The sequence below is a fragment of the Solanum stenotomum genome, chromosome 5 (assembly GCF_019186545.1).
Source record: "Solanum stenotomum isolate F172 chromosome 5, ASM1918654v1, whole genome shotgun sequence".
Taxonomy (NCBI): Eukaryota; Viridiplantae; Streptophyta; class Magnoliopsida; order Solanales; family Solanaceae; genus Solanum; species Solanum stenotomum.
The window spans coordinates 16,526,741-16,539,870 of NC_064286.1; positions in this window are offsets into that span (position 1 = coordinate 16,526,741).

Sequence of the window (13,130 nt, forward strand, 5' to 3'; positions counted from 1 at the left end):
CCCTCCCCCCCAAAAAAATAAAATTAAGTTTGATTTTAAAATATATTTTTAATTTCAAATTTTTATTTTTTTAGCCCATCTCACCCCTAGCCCCGTCCCCGCCCCCTCCCCGGTGCCAGCCTCACCACCCCACCCTCCCCCAAATAAAATTTGAGTTATTTTTTAAAAAATATTTTCAATTTTAATTCAAAAATTATTTTCTACTCTCTAGTAAAAATAAAAGATATTTTCTCAAAAATAATTTTCAATGATAAATCAAACATTAATAAATCTTTTCCGGAAAATATTTTCTAGTCACCAACAAAACATGAGAAAATAAGTAAAAAATCTACTTGTTTTTCCGGAAAACATTTTTCTTTAGACCAAACACATCCTTAGTGAAGACAGAGTGCAGGAATGCTATGTTGTTGGATGATATGAACATCTCTAGGCTCATGACTCATGCTCAGTAGGTTGAGAGAGATAAGCTTAGGGAACAGGCTAAAGACAACAAGAAGGCTAGGACAGGGAACTATGATTACTCTTAGCAGAAATATGGTGGTGGAAATTGCTCGTAGTTTCAACAGAAATCTTCTGCTCCAGCACTTTCATCAGCTAGTGCTCCATCCTCCAAGTTTCAACAACATCAGAAAGGTAGGGCATCAGGCTCTAAGTCTCAGGGAAGTGTTTCAGGTACTGGGACCTACCCAACTTGTCCAAATGTAGTAAGAACCATCCGGACGAGTGTCTTGCAGGGAAAGAAGGGTGTTTTGCATGTGGTCAGTCTAATCACAGGTAGAGAGATTGTCCTTCTTCTAAACAGAGTCATGGAGGTAATAATGGTAGAGCTCAATCCACAACTTCAGCAGCACCAGCAGGTCACCCGACTCAGTAGGGTAACGCATCTGGCACAGGTGGCGTTCAGCGCCAGAACAAGTTGTATGTTTTTCAAGCTCGTTAGGATCAAGAAGATTCTCCTTAGTTCAGAAACTCTGTCAGAACCATTCTCAGTCTCTACCCCAGTTGGTGACACAGTTATAACTAGACGGGTATACAGAAATTGCCCTGTCACAGTCTCTTAGAAAGTCACCTCAGCAGATCTTGTAGATTTAGAAATGGTAGACTTTGACATAATTCTAGGCATGGATTTGTTACATTCCTGTTATGCCTCGGTCGATTGTAGAACTAGGCTCGTTCATTTTCAGTTTCTAGACCAGCCAATCTTAGAATGGAAGGGTAGTAGCTCTGTGCCTATGGGTTGATTCATATCTTACCTTAAGGCCAGAAAGATGATCTCTAAGGCAAATCTCTATCATCTAGTTTGGGTTAAGAAGTCAAGCTCTGAAACCCCAAATCTTGAGTCAATTCCAATACTAAATGAATTCGCAGAAGTGTTTCGAGATGATCTTTCTGAAGTTCCTCTAGAAAGGGAAATTGTATTTGGAATTGATCTCCTTCTAGATACCCAGCCCATTATTCTGCTTTACTCTATCTTGGATGCTCAGTACCTTTCAAGTATTGAAGCATACTATGCACTACATCTTCTCATGATGTCGACACAGGACCTCAGCATTCAAATCACGCATATATCGGTTCCTAATCTCCAGTTCAGCAACATCACTGGTGTGTCCTCATTCTTTGAGGACAATTGACATGTTATCTTTCCGTTTTTAGTCTTTTAGTTTCTGTTTTGCTAGAGTTAGTTGGGACATGTCTCAGCATCTCTAGTCAATAGAGGTTTTTATTCAGACATAGTTTAGATTCAGTTTTAGTTGAATTTGATCTTTCATTTATCATTAAATTCAATTACATATATTCAGACTTAGAATGGTATCCCACATCGTTTCAGTTCATCTCATGTTTAAGTTTTCGCACAATATTTCTTATTTCAGTTTATCTTAGTATGTTGTGATATGCCAGCTAGGGGTTAGCTTGGGGTCACTCATGATCCTAGGTACCGTGTCTGCGTCCTGGGGGTAGCTTCGGGGCTTGCCACCACTTCTTTCAATTTAACAAATAGAGGATCAAGACCTTACTTTGCTTTCACATCTGACACAAAGGAAGATTTTGAACCATTATGAACCATAACACCATCTTCATTAGAAAAAACTAATCGAACACCCAATCGAGCCAGTCTATGTACATTTCAAACCAACTACTTCTTATCATCCTAAACATTAGCAACACTACCCAATTATTGCCAACTAAGAGTATTCGCCACCATATTCTTCTTTCCGAGTTAATAGAGGACACTCATGTAATTATCCTTTAGCAATGCAAGTCACCTCTTTTGGTGAAGGTTTAGATCCTTTTGCTTGAACACATATTGAAAACTTTTGTGGTCGAAAAAGACATCAACATGAACACCATGTAAGTAATGCGTCCAAATCATTAAGGCTAACACAATCTTTGCTAGTTCCAGGTCATGGGTAGGATAGTTCTTTTCATGAATCTTAAGTTGTCTTGAAGCATAAGAAAGAACCTTCCCGTTTGGCATAAGAACACACCCTAGCCCAATCATCGAAGCATCAAAATAAATAAGAAACCCATAAGACCCTTCTGGTAAAGTCAACATGCAACGGAGGTAAGTCTATCTTCCAAATCCTAGATACTCTTCTCACACGTTTCCGACTATAAGAACTTAACATTTTTTGGGTCAATGCGATCAATGTAGAGGTAATAGAAGAAAACCCTTCCACAAACCTTCTATAATAACCAACCAAACCCAAGAAAAATTGAATATACGAAGGGCGCAGAGGTCTATTCTAACTCTAAATCACTTCCTTGTTCTTAGGATCTACCTCAATACCCTTACAGGAAATAATGTCCCAAGAAAGTCACCTCATCAAATCTACTAGATTTTGAAATGGTAGACTTTGACATCATTCTAGGCATAGATTGGTTACATTCATGTTATGCCTCTATAAATTGTAGAACTAGACTCGTTCTTTTTAAGTTTCTAGGCCAGCCAATCTTAGAATGGAAGGGTAGTAGCTCCGTGCCTATGGGTCAATTCATTTATACCTTAACACCAGAAAGATAATCTTTAAGGGATATCTCTATCATCTAGTTCGGGTTAAGAATTCAAGCTCTGAAACCCCAACTCTTGAGTCAATTCCAGTAGTAAATGAGTTCCCAGAAGTGTTTCGAGAAGATCTTCCCGGAGTTCCTCCCGAAAGGGAAATTGACTTTGGAATTGATCTCCTTCCAGATACCCAACACATTATTCTGCTTTATTCTATCCTGGATGCTCAGTACCTTTCAAGTATTGAAGCATACTCTGTGCTACATCTTATAGTGATGTAGATTCAGGTCCTCAGCATTCAGATCACACATATATCGGTTCCTGATGTCCAGTTCAGGAGCATCACTGGTGTGTCCTCATTCTTCGAGGATGATTGACATGTTATCTTTCAATTTTTAGTCTTTTAGTTTCTGTTTTGCTAGTGTTAGCTGGGGCATGTCTCAGCATATCTAGTCAGTATAGGTTTTTATTCAGAAATAGTTTAGATTCAGTTTTAGTTGAGTTTGATCTTTCAGTTGTCATTAAACTTAATTACATAAATTCAGACTTGGAAGGGTATCCCACATCATTTCAGTTCATCTCATGTTAAAGCTTTCGCATAGTATTTCTTATTTCAGTTTATCGTAGTAAGCTTTGATATGCCAGCTTAGGGTTATCTTGGGGTCACTCGTGTTCCTAGGTACCGTGTATGCGTCCTAGGGGTAGCCTCAGGGCATGACACCACTTCTTTAAATTTAATAAATATCGGATCAAGACCTTACTTTGCTTTCCCATCCGACACAAAGGAAGATTCTAAACCATTATAAACCATAACACCATCTGTATTAGAATAAATTAATCGAAAACCCAATCGAGCCAATCTATGTTCATTTCAAACCAACTCTTTCTTATCATCCTCAACATGAGCAACACTACCCAATTATAGCCAATTAAGATTATTCGCCACCATATTCGTCTTTCCGGGGTTATAGAGGACACTCATGTAATAATCCTTTAGCAATGCAAGTCACCTCTTTTGGTAAAGCTATAGATCCTTTTGCTTGAACACATATTGAAAACTTTTGTGGTCGGAAAAGACATCAACATGAACACTATGTAAGTAATGTGTCCAAATCATTAAGGCTAACACAATCTCTGCTAGTTCTAGGTCATGGGTAGGACAGTTCTTTTCATGAATCTTAAGTTGTCTTGAAGCATAAGCAAGAACCTTCCTGTTTTGCATAAGAACACACCCTACCCCAATCATCAAAGCATCAAAATAAATAAGAAATCTATACGACCCTTCTGGTAAATGCAACACGCAACAGAGGTAAGTCTATCTTTCAAATCTTGGAGACTGTTCTCACACGTTTCCGACTATAAAAACTTAACATTTTTTGGGTCAATGCCATCAATGTAGAGGTAATAGAAGAAAACCCTTCCACAAACCTTTTATAATAACCAGCCAAACCCAAGAAAAATTGAGTATTGAAGGGCACAAAGATCTATTCTAACTCTTAATCACATCCTTCTCCTTAGGATCTACCTCAGTACCCTTACAGGAAATAATGTTCTAAGAAAGTCACCTCAGCAGATCTTGTATATTTAAAAATGGAAGACTTTTACGTCATTCTTGGCATGGATTGGTTACATTCCTGTTATGCCTCGGCCAATTGTAGAACTAGGCTCGTTCATTTTTTCAGTTTCTAGGCCAGCCAATCTTAGAATGGAAGGGTAGTAGCTCTGTGCATATGGGTCAATTCATATTATACCTTAACGCCAGAAAGATAATCTCTAAGGGATATCTCTATCATCTAGTTCGGGTTAAGAAATCAAGCTCTGAAACCCCAACTCTTGAGTCAATTCCAGTATTAAATGAGTTCCTAGAAGTGTTTTGAGAAGATCTTCTTGGAGTTCCTCCCTAAAGGGAAATTGACTTTGGAATTGATCTCCTTCCAGATACCCAGCCCATTATTCTGCTTTACTCTATTTTGGATGCTCAATACCTTTCAAGTATTGAAGCATACTGTGCGCAACATTTTCTCGTGATGTAGATTCAGGTCCTCCGCATTCATATCACGCATATATCAGTTCTTAATCTCCAGTTCAGCAGCATCACTGGTGTGTCCTTATTCTTCGAGGAAGATTGAAATGTTATCTTTCAATTTTTAGTCTTTCAGTTTCTCTTTTGCTAGAGTTAGCTGGGGAATGTCTCAGCATCTCTAGTCAATAAAGGTTTTTATTCAAACATAGTTTAGATTCAGTTTTAGTTGAGTTTGATCTTTCATTTGTCATTAAACTCAATTACATATATTCAAACTTAGAATGGTATCCCACAACGTTTCAGTTCACCTCATGTTTAAGCTTTCGCAAAGTATTTCTTATTTCAGTTTATCTTAGTATGTTATGATATGCCAGCTCAGTGTTAGCTTGGGGTCACTCGTGATCCGTGGTACTGGGTATGCGTCCTTGGGGTAGCCTCAGGGCATGACACCACTTCTTTCAATTTAACAAATAGAGGATCAAGACCTTACTTTGCTTTCACATCAGACACAAAGGAAGATTATGAACCATAATACCATCTTCATTAGAATACACTAATCGAACACTCAATTGAGCCAATCTATGTACATTTCAAACTAATTCCTTCTTATTATCCTTAACATGAGCAACACTACCCAATTATAGCCAACTGAGAGTATTCACCACCATATTCGTCTTTCCGGGGTGATAGATGACACTCATGTAATAATCCATTAGCAATGCAAGTCACCTCTTTTGGTGAAAGTTTAGATCCTTTTGCTTGAAAACATATTGAAAACTTTTGTGGTCGGAAAAGACATCAACATGAACACCATGTAATTAATGCGTCCAAATCATTATGGCTAACACAATCTCCGCTACTTCCAAGTCATGGGTTGGATAGTTCTTTTCATGATTCATAAGTTGTCTTGAAGCATAAGCAAGAACCTTTCCATTTTGCGTAAGAACAGACCCTAGCCCAATCATCGAAGCATCAAAATAAATAAGAAACCCATCAGACCCTTCTGGTAAAAGTCAACACACAACTGAGGTAAGTCTATATTTCCAATCTTGGAGACTCTTCTCACACGTTTCCGACTATATGAACTTAACTTTTTTGGGGTCAATGCCATCAATATAGAGGTGGTAGAAGAAAACCCTTCCACAAACCTTCTATAATAACCAGCCAAACCCAAGAAAAATTGAATATACGAAGGCACAAAGGTCTATTCTAACTCTTAATCACATCCTTCTTCTTGGGATCTACCTCAATACCCTTACAGGAAATAATGTCCCAAGAAATGCCATGGATCTCAACCAAAACTTGCACTTACTAAACTATGCAAAGAGTTGTTGGTCCTTGAAGACTTGTAACACCATTCTCAAATGATCATGGTGCTCATCTTCACTACTTGAATAAATCAGAATGTCATCGATAAACACAATCACAAACATGTCTAGTTGTTGTCTAAAGACTAAATTCATCAAATCCATAAGTGCAAACACGACATTTGTAAAACCAAACGACATTGCCAAAATATCATAATAACCATACCAAATTTGAAAAGTCATCTTCGAGAAGTTATCTTCTTTCACCCTAATTGGTGATACCCTGACCGGAGGTCAATCTTAGAGAACTAACTAGATCCTTGGAGTTGATCAAACAAATCATCTATCCTTGGAGGAAGATACTTATTATTAATGGTAACCATATTCAATTGCCGACAGTCAATACACATGCGAAGTGAACCATCTTTCTTATGAAAAAACTAAATTGGAGCACCACATGCAGACATACTCGATCAAATGAAACCCTTATCTAACAAATCCTTCAATTGCTCTTTCAATTCCTTAAATTCTTTTAGAGGCATACGGTAAGGATGAATAGAGATAGGTTGCATATCAGAGAGAAGGTCAAAACAAAATTTATTTCTCTTTCAGGAGGAACAACGGGTAGATTATTGGGAAACACTTCCGGAAAATCATTAACAATGATGACCGACTCAAGATTAAGGGCTTCAGAATCCATATCCCTAACCCAAACAACATGGTAAATTAAACCCTAAGAAATCATCTTTCTAGATTTAAGACAAGAAATAAAATGACCCGTAGGCATATAATTTCCCCCTTTCCACTCTAGGATGGAAATTAAAACTTGACTACTCGAGTGATGGAAATGGAGCCAATTGATTTCACGTATCAGGACACTGTCTCTGGTTCAAGTGCCAATGATTGTGAGTAGTAATATAACCCAACTACTGAGTTGGGGTCAAGTCCCAAATGAGCGGTTCATAATTGAGAATAAATAGAAAAGCCAAAATGTGTTCAAGTTAATCATAGCTATAAACATTTATGAGTAAAAACATGATAAATTGAAGGGTGACAGAAGTGTCAACTATCAAAGGGGGGTTTTGTAATTAATTATCAACTAAAACGACAACTAAAAATGAAAATACAAATATGGAGACATGATTATTGGGATGTGATAGGATTATGAGCCGAGGTAAATAATCGGGTAATTGTTATTGATAGAAAATCATTGTAAATTGGTGACTAAGGTAGACTATAGTGGGGGGTAAACATTCTCTCAAACAATTTACCCCGAATCAAATTGATTGCTCTTGAACACCAATAAGCAGCAATGAAGCACATCATTTGCCTTACTCCATTCACTCTCTCGACCTGAATGTGTGGGAGAGGGTTTAGGATTCACTCTCTCGAGTTGAACCCACGACAACCCAATAACCATAGACTATCGATTCAGTAGTTTTGGTTTTAAAACCTCTATCTCGAACAAGCCAAAAACACGAAGTTAAAATTGTATTTGCAACTACAACCCCATTAAGTTCAAACACAACTACTAAACGAAATCACTTTTAAACAGCGAATAAATAATCACTTAGCAATACCCAGCAGCTAATTCAACCCATAATCAGATAATCACACCCCCAAGAATTGGTGTTTTAGCTAGACATAGTAAACGAATAGAAATCGATACCGAAAAGTGTTTCCATCAATTCGGTATGATTGATATGGTCTTTACAAATTTCTAAGATGAAGAATCTTCAATACCCACTTCTAATTTCTTCAAAATGGGAATGTTCAAAATCTCCAAAGCTAAGGAAAATTATCTCCAAAAACCAAGTTCTAAAATTGAACAACTCTAAAAACTGGTTCCTGAATGTCCAAAAACTCTCTAGGCCAAAAATTAAAACAAGCATTTATAGTTGTCAAAAAGTATACTGCAAATGATCACTCGGCATAGTCGGGATTGCCGATCAACTCGGCGATCTGCCCTTTGGTCATTTGTATCGCTGTTCTGCTTTTACCTTTAGCATCCTTGAGGTCTTACACCTTTAGGTGATAAAGAACTGCATCGCGGAACTGTTCTGCGACACGCCGACTGCTTTTTTATCTCACTGACTAGATCTTCTCCTTCAGGGCTTGGCATACTGGAACATTAGGCAAGACCAAGGCCATTCGGCGACTCGCCTAATGGGTTAGGCGATCCTCAGGCCTTCATTTCTTTGTTCTTTTAGCCGCCTTTTTCCTTCTGGTTTAATAGTGTTTATGCTTTGTCCCAAAGTCCAAATACCTGAAATTCATGGATTTATATCAATTATTGAGACAAAGTATGCATCCAAGGACACTAAATTTATCAAAATAAGGCCCTAAAAGAGTCCAAATTGTGGACTCATCAACACCCCCAACTCAAACTTTTGGTTGTCCTAAAGTAAAACTCAAGTTCAGCAGTTCATAAAGAATGTCTCAAACAGTGCTACACAAGACTCAATCATGAATGCACACAAAAAGACTCAACTTACTCATGCAAGGATCAATTTTGCACTAAAAGATTCAAGTTGTGACTCCCCATTACCAAAGAATCTCAAGCTCACTATACTTGCTTCAAATGCTAGTTCAATCTAAACAAAGGTAATCAAATTCCCTCACACCAAGAATGATTCCATATTTTCACGCGATGATTCAACAATTTAAAGTTTCGAAATCAAATGCAATGCTTACACTCACAAAGATGAACACAATGTATGAATTCCACACATAGGTTTGCCCTTATTTTCCAATCGACTTTTGTTTCAGCTCATTCAAGATCAAAAAGGTCTTTTTAAGTCTTGTAATGGGGCTAAGTGCAAAGGTATGGTCATTTAAGCTTATAGGCTGAAATCCTCATGAAATGTGATGTGAACAACACATGTTTTCCTTTTCTTCATCATTTTCATTCAAGCTCAAAAGTCACCTCTTACTCATCTTCCATGGATAATTGGAGACCCCGATTTCTTTGTATTTTCACAACTTTATTCCACAACTTTTGTTTTCTTTTATTCTTTTCTTCTTTTTATCTTTTTTTTTTGTATGGAGGGGTTCCATTTTTCTCAAAACATGGGCAAAAGGTACTTCTTTGCATTTTCTTGATTTAGCTTCTATTTTCACCACGCCCCCCACTTAGACTTTTGGCCTAAGTTGGCTATTCAAACAAACCACAAATCATGATGATTATTGGTAATGGACCAAAAAAAGATTACAATGTTATCATGCTTCTTCCAAGAAAAGGTTAAGGCTCAAAGGGGTGCTCAAAAGAGGTTTACACAATCACGAGGGTGTATGGAAATGGAGCAATTGAAATTGAAGATGCAAAAGGGGTGACATTCGAAGTCAACGATCAAAGGTTCAAGGTGTACTTTGGGTAAGGTCGTGATGTGCGAGTTGTTTAGGTGGTGTACTTGAATGATGCATGGGAGCATATCCACATTATTTTGTAACATAAATAAGGCACTTCTTAAGAGGCAACCAAAGCATTAGCAGTTTTCAATATTATGGGTGTCATTGTGTAGGATTTGATCGATGATTAGTGAGTGTAAGGGGAATTCGGTGATGCACTGAAGGACCTAAGCGCAACTCGAGTTGGCTCACTCAATGGACAGCTCAACTCACTATAACAAAAACAACTTTTAGCGGCAATAAATATTGACATTAATAAAGAGTGTTTACCTGCATTAGTTAAGTGCCATTAGAACCAATGTCGCTAAAGGCTTTAGGGGCATATACAAAGAGTTCTAATTGATGCTAAAAATACATATTTAGCGGCAATTAAGAATTAATTGCCACTAATGATCATTTTTGATATAGTGACTTTAGATAAGCACCGTCAAATTCGGCAGGCTATACTCCCAACTAAGTGACACGCTGATGTGATTTGGTGAACCCAACTTAGTTCCCCTACTAAGTGACACAAATTAAGGGACACACTTGTAAATTTGGTGATGACCATGAATTTTTGGGGATTCACCTATCATCTTTTAGGGATCATGCTACAGCTCACTGAATTAGAGTAAAAATTCCCCTAAGCTACAAGCACAGTCAGTGATCATCTCTTGGTTTGCGATCCACCAAACGGTTCGGTGGTCTCAATGCTCACTCATTCAGGCAGTTCATCCATCTACTCCTTAGCATGTCATTTCTATGTATTGAGGACACTGCATTTTACTTTTTAGTTTGGTGAGGGTAACTGTGCCAATACTCATCTTTGATGTGTATTTTTGTTTATTGTGTTTTACTTAGTATGCTATCTTTACCTTGTTCTCCCCATGAGTATTGAAAATATTGAAATGTTGGAGTTTGTCATTGATAATAATTCAAGAATCTATTGGGTTCAATAAAGATGTCTTGAATAGTACACATGATGAGCATGATTTATTGTTGGTTTTGAAAGAATGAAATCGATGTGGTCGCACTTTTGAGATATCTATTTCTATCCTTTGTTGACTAGATACATTTCTATGTGAGCCTTGCAATGAACATCACACGTGCGTGTTTGATCTTTTTGGGCTTTTCTAAATGAGTGTATTCGAAGTGCCATATATTTTGAGGTCTTACCTAAAACCATGTATTTGGAATCTTAGATTTTTCCTTGTTAGTCTAATTGTCTAAACCTTGGTAAGTGTAAGGCATGATCTTGAGAAACAATTCTAAGAGGGGACCCAAATTTCCATATCCTTTGTGACTACTTTATGAGGGTGTGCATCCGTCTTGGCACCATTTGAGCCTTAACCATTTGTTGACAAAACCACATTGAAACCTCTTGAGCATAAATTGTCCCCACTTTCGCACCCAAAATCCATTGTTGTTATATTTGAATAGCCAACTTAGGCCAAAATCCTAAGTTGGGGTGTGGAAAGGAAGGAGGAATGAAAGCTAAGTGAAGGGCAAAGAAAGATGAAATGAGACTCAACTTTGAAGTTTGTTACAAGAAGAAGGAAGAGACCTCTTCTTATAAAAAAATGAATGTTCAATTTTGAAAAATGGAAATGAAAAGAGAAGTTGATGAACTAAAGGGGATTTCAAATAAAGTGAGTAACAAGCTAAAGTTTAAGTTCTCACATGGAAAAGAATGAAAATAACTTGAGAAGAGGTTGTGATTATTGCAACAAAGTTTTGAAAAGGTTAAGTCACTACGCCAAATTCACCGTACGTTAACCCTCAGCCCCATTACAAGCCTAAAACACCCTTGAGATCTTACATTAACTAGGTTGTGTAATGATTGAAAAAATGGGCAAACATGTGGGATGAAGCTTGCATGTATTTCTCTTTTGAGAAAGTGAGAGTTGCATTCATTCCTTATTTCTTTAATGATTTGATTTATGAGAGAATTAAATTGTACTTGATTTGATGGCACTAGAATGCAATTGTTGAAACATGGCCTTGCATTAGAAAAGAAGCTATAGTGAGCTTGAGCTTGTGTTGAAATCGGTTAGTCATCATTTGAAATTTGTTGATCATAATTCAGTGTAGCATTTTTTTGAGAGTAGTCTTGTAATGGCACTTGCATGTAGCTCTCATTCAATACTATTGTAGACACCCTTATTAAGCTAATTATGTTCTTGAAATACATATGGACAAGCAAATGTTTAAGTTGGGGTGTAGATGAGTGGAAGATTTGCACTCACTTGAGGACTATTTAGTTCAACATGTAGTGTACTCAATGCCTAACCATGTCATACTCTAATGATATATTGATAATCTGCAACTACGATGGCTAAAGGACAAGCCAAGAATGATTGTGTGAAAGAATGGCAAAAAATTATGAAAAGATGTGTAAACTCCAAATTATGTGATCGCCCAATGGAAAGGTTCGATCACCCTATAGGTAAAATATCACCCAAATCGACAATACATTGAGCCAATTAGTTAAGGCTGGATGGCAAACTCACGGAGAAATGGCGAGACGCCGAATACAAAAGGCCAACAAGGAAACCATCACTCTTTTTGACAGTGCCAGGTGATAAAATGAGATTTTAAAAGTCGAACAATGGAGGTAATCGGTGACTCACCAAACGAGAAAAGCAGGCTCAAATGGGATCCTCGGGTAAGGTTCAAACACCTGAAGCATGAAGCAAAAAGAAGTTGAGCTACAGGATGATTAGCGATTTATAGAATGAGCTCGGCGTCTTAAACTAACATCGATGAGCGAGTAACGCATTGAGTTGTTGGCTGAATCTTTGGAAACTATAAATATCCCAAAGCAGTGAGAAAAAGGGGTTCAAAAATTGCGGGAGAGTTTGATATGTGGCTAAATATACATATTTTTAATCATTATTTCCTCACATTTATTATTTGTATTTGTCTTTTTTGAGCATAAATTTTATGTATTGTGCTAAATAGTATATTTTATTTCTAGGATTAAATTGGTGGAGAAACGAAGAAGTTTGGAGCTAAAACGAAATAAAAATGAAAGATTGAAGAAGGAAATCAAGGAGGCGGCTTAATGGATTAAATTTATTAAATTAATATATTCCTATTTATGGTGCAAAGTTGAACGCCAATTCAATGCGAATTAGGCTTGCTGCTGCCACGTGTCAGCTGACCGGCGTTTCTCTGCCGCCAACAATTTGGAAAAATCACGCGTGCGTACAGTGCAAATCCAATTTAATTGGGTTTTGTTTTCCTAATTTGTCTTGAACTTAATTATTTTATTTAGGATTTCTATGTCTATATATAGGGCTAGAAAAAGTATTCTTTAGGGAGCCGAGAACCAAGATATAATACATAATATAAATTTTCTTCTAGCTTAGGAACTTTGGAAGAGCCACCGCGGAGGCTAGAAAATTGT